This window comes from Lytechinus pictus, chromosome 11 (assembly GCF_037042905.1).
Source record: "Lytechinus pictus isolate F3 Inbred chromosome 11, Lp3.0, whole genome shotgun sequence".
NCBI classification, from domain to species: Eukaryota; Metazoa; Echinodermata; class Echinoidea; order Temnopleuroida; family Toxopneustidae; genus Lytechinus; species Lytechinus pictus.
This window is the reverse complement of record NC_087255.1, coordinates 26,680,671-26,684,700: the sequence shown is the minus strand read 5'-3', so window position 1 is coordinate 26,684,700 and position 4,030 is coordinate 26,680,671. Positions and strand designations below refer to the sequence as shown.

The 4,030-nt window shown below is 35.1% G+C and overlaps 4 non-coding genes across 4 annotated transcripts; all 4 read left to right on the top strand.

Annotated features, from left to right (window-relative positions):
- The first annotated feature begins 199 nt into the window (after nucleotides 1-199).
- Nucleotides 200-321, top strand: TRNAL-CAA (transfer RNA leucine (anticodon CAA)). Its single transcript has 2 exons — nucleotides 200-237; nucleotides 276-321. It is a non-coding gene; the product is annotated as a tRNA-Leu (tRNA).
- A 367-nt stretch (nucleotides 322-688) lies between these two features.
- TRNAL-CAA (transfer RNA leucine (anticodon CAA)) lies at nucleotides 689-810 on the top strand. Its single transcript has 2 exons — nucleotides 689-726; nucleotides 765-810. It is a non-coding gene; the product is annotated as a tRNA-Leu (tRNA).
- Nucleotides 811-1,188: 378 nt separating this feature from the next.
- TRNAL-CAA (transfer RNA leucine (anticodon CAA)) lies at nucleotides 1,189-1,310 on the top strand. The gene is made up of 2 exons: nucleotides 1,189-1,226; nucleotides 1,265-1,310. It is a non-coding gene; the product is annotated as a tRNA-Leu (tRNA).
- Nucleotides 1,311-1,723: 413 nt separating this feature from the next.
- Nucleotides 1,724-1,845, top strand: TRNAL-CAA (transfer RNA leucine (anticodon CAA)). Its single transcript has 2 exons — nucleotides 1,724-1,761; nucleotides 1,800-1,845. It is a non-coding gene; the product is annotated as a tRNA-Leu (tRNA).
- The last annotated feature ends 2,185 nt before the right edge of the window (nucleotides 1,846-4,030 follow it).

Below are 4,030 nucleotides of genomic sequence, written 5' to 3'. Positions count from 1 at the left end.
ATTATAATGAAAATTTTTATTTCACCACTTCAAGATTATGATGATAATATGAATTCGTTTATTCTGTACTGAAAATTGAAAATTTTAAATTTTCATTTTTTTATTATTATTTATTTATTTTATTTTATTATAATTTTTTTTTGGGGGGAGGTTCGATCAATAAATTTGAATCTGAATCTGTGCCTATAGCCGGTGTGATGTCAGGATGGCCGAGCGGTCTAAGGCGCCAGACTCAAGGTTCAAATCCTTATCTCGTACATACGAGATCTAGAGTGTTCTGGTCTCCGAATGGAGGCGTGGGTTCGAATCCCACTTCTGACAAGATTTTTTTGGGGGGCGGAGGATTCCATTAAAGACCACTCTTATATTTTGTCATCCTGTGTCTCGCTCTATTCATTTTGTTTGTGGCAGGACATGCTGAAAAGGAAAACGAAATACTTCACTTTAGCTCTCGTTTATTTTTCTGGAAAATTTGGTGCTAAATATGCAACCCTCCCGTCCCCAACCTGGTGTAAACCTTATGCTATATGATATCTCGTATATTTTCTCAACTTAATATTCTAGAAATATTTTTTTTTCTTCTTTTTGGTTAATAAATAATGACATTTTTTATTTCATTTTTAGTAGGGGGAGGGGGGATTTCAATCAATAAATTTGACTCTGAATCTGTGCCCATAGTATGTGTGATGTCAGGATGGCCGAGCGGTCTAAGGCGCCAGACTCAAGGTTCGAATTCTTATCTCGTACATTCGAGATCTAGAGTGTTCTGGTCTCCGAATGGAGGCGTGGGTTCGAATCCCACTTCTGACAAGATTTTTGTTGTTGTTTTTTGTGGGCGGATGCTTCCAGTAAAAGGCCACTCTTATATTTTGTCATCCCGTGTCTTGCTCTATTCATTTTGTTTGTGGCAAGACATGCTGAAAAGGAAAACGAAATACTTCACTTTAGCTCTCGTTTATTTTTCTGGAAAATTTGGTGCTAAATATGCAACCCTCCCGTCCCCAACCTGGTGTAAACCTTATGCTATATGATATCTCGTATATTTTCTCAACTTAATATTCTAGAAATATTTTTTTTTCTTCTTTTTGGTTAATACATAATGACATTTTTTATTTCATTTTTAGTAGGGGGAGGGGGGATTTCAATCAATAAATTTGACTCTGAATCTGTGCCCATAGTCTGTGTGATGTCAGGATGGCCGAGCGGTCTAAGGCGCCAGACTCAAGGTTCGAATCCTTATCTCGTACATTCGAGATCTAGAGTGTTCTGGTCTCCGAATGGAGGCGTGGGTTCGAATCCCACTTCTGACAAGATTTTTTTGGGGGGCGGAGGATTCCATTAAAGACCACTCTTATATTTTGTCATCCTGTGTCTCGCTCTATTCATTTTGTTTGTGGCAGGACATGCTAAAAAGGAAAACGAAATACTTCACTTTAGCTCTCGTTTATTTTTCTGGAAAATTTGGTACTAAATATGCAACCCTCCCGTCCCCAACCTGGTGTAAACCTTATTCTATATAATATCTCGTATATTTTCTCAACTTAATATATTCTAAAAATATTTTAATTCTTTTTGGTTAATATTATAATGACATTTTTTATTTCACCACTAATGATAATATGAATCCGTACTGAAAATTGAAAATTTTCATTTTTTTTTTTGGGGGGGGTGGGATTTTAATCAATAAAGTTGAATCTGAATCTGTGCCCACAGCCGGTGTGATGTCAGGATGGCCGAGCGGTCTAAGGCGCCAGACTCAAGGTTCGAATCCTTATCTCGTACATACGAGATCTAGAGTGTTCTGGTCTCCGAATGGAGGCGTGGGTTCGAATCCCACTTCTGACATTTTATTTCTGCATTTTCATAACTACTTTTTTATCACTTCTATATTATGTAGATCTTGTTTGAACTGCCAAACGAATGAAGAAAATATCATAGATAGAACAATATACAAGTTTAGTGCCGAAAAGATAATGAATATCAAATCGATGAATGATATCATCTTATTTGAATTGAATGCAGAAGCAAGCGTTGCTGTGCATGTAGTTTCAACTGAAATAACAAGCATTTCAGAAGGGAGAATTATATTGCAACTTATATTTTGTCATGATTCTGTTTGGATCTGTGGTAAACAACACTTTGAACCGAAGCTCAGCCCCGTCGAGGGTGTTTTTTATTCTCACTTATTGTAATATTTTTACGAGAAACTAAATTTTCATGATGTCCTACCATGTGAACATAAAATTGAGTATAAAAGAAATCTACCTGTATTCATTTTTTTATACATATTTTTTTTTAAATCATCATTGTGGGCCTAACCCCTTTTGCATTCAAACTGAAATGGACCTAACCCCTTTTGAAAAAGGGGTTGTTTTTCTTTGCCCTTTTTTGTTCACTTTTCAATGGGACTTTCAACTTTTCTTTGGTATCATTTTATAGAGCTACTAAAAATCTATACATTGAGACAAAAAAAAATTAACTTTGATGAAAAATGGACCTAACCCATCATGCCCAATTTGCAACTGAGCTCTTCATATATAAATTAACAAAAAACACACAATATTGATTAGGTCAATAATGCATGCATGGACAATATTAACTTACATAACCATCATCTACATGATCTACTCTTTGACATACACAAGGTCACTTTAAATTATTTCTTTCTACCTCCATAATTTTACAAAGTAAACACGCTTTCCCTTTGGTTGTAATTTAAGTTGCAATATGACATCATTATAGTCGGCCAACAGGCCAAGGCTAATACAAAAACACATTTGGCGGACATGTTATGATTTTGAATGATACCTTGTTGGGGCTTCTTTCATCATATTTATGTCCGCTACAAATAAGGTATGAAGATAAATTTGTTTTAACGGAAACACATGATTCCAATGACCCTTGTACAGGGCTGACCGGATTCAGGTGCTGGCTGGAATTCTTTCACACAAAGTTTGATTCAACACAAAGCCCGACAACTCTTGATAATTAAGCGTCATAATTGAAAATGCAAATTCGAAAACGACGCGCACATTCATGCTATGAAACGGCTAAATAGGCCTATACAGTTGCTGCACGGGGTTGGGGCAAGACAATGCAATATATTGTATACTGTTTTTTTTTTTCAATTTAATTACAGGGGTAAGATAGTTCACTGGCCCAGCAGACCTTTTTTTACATTTCTTCTCCCTTATCTTTCTCCTTTTCCATTTTCCCAATGTTTTACTCCATGAAAATCATCTATGGTGTCGCCCCCTCTTAGCACTGTATTAAGTGGGCCACTGATCTGTATATAGCATCTCAATGTAAGATCAGTGAGGCGGGTTCGCAAACAGTATTAAAATTGCATTTTCACCCATCATTTTCTTGTGGATTTTTAAAGATCATGTTATTGAAACAATGAAATATGGAAAATTTGAGAATCAAACTAATCAATTATAACTATTCTTCATCTATCAAACATCAGTTCCTTATTATTTTGGCTTTAGATCCACATTATACATTTTACAGGGAATTAACCCCCTGCATGTCATGCCATTTATTATTATTTCAAACAAAATTGTTTTGAAATAATTTTAATGCCAATTCAAGAAAGAAATAAAGAAAAAGAAAATACATTCTGGAGTAGTTAGTGTTCAGTATGTTGTAAAATGTGCATTTCTATGAAACATAACACAGCCTACAGGCCAACAGACAGGGAAAACTTTGCATATTGATATTTAAACGCATTTGTAAGAGGGGTATAGCCCCGATGAAAAATAATTACTGCGTGTCATCAATTATTTTCAAAGTGCCCATCTTATTTGATCCATGACCAATCACGATTAGCTTTCTGGTATAATCACTGCAAAATTTACAATGATTAAAAATCATAAATATCATACAAAAATCTTCACCTTCTTTTTGTAAATAAAAAGACACATTATGCCTGTATAGCCTCTTTTATAATCATAGACCATCGAAACTCATTTACTCGCTCATGGTTTCTTATTTGTACAAGATCATGTCAAATGAATATCTCGCTTTGAGA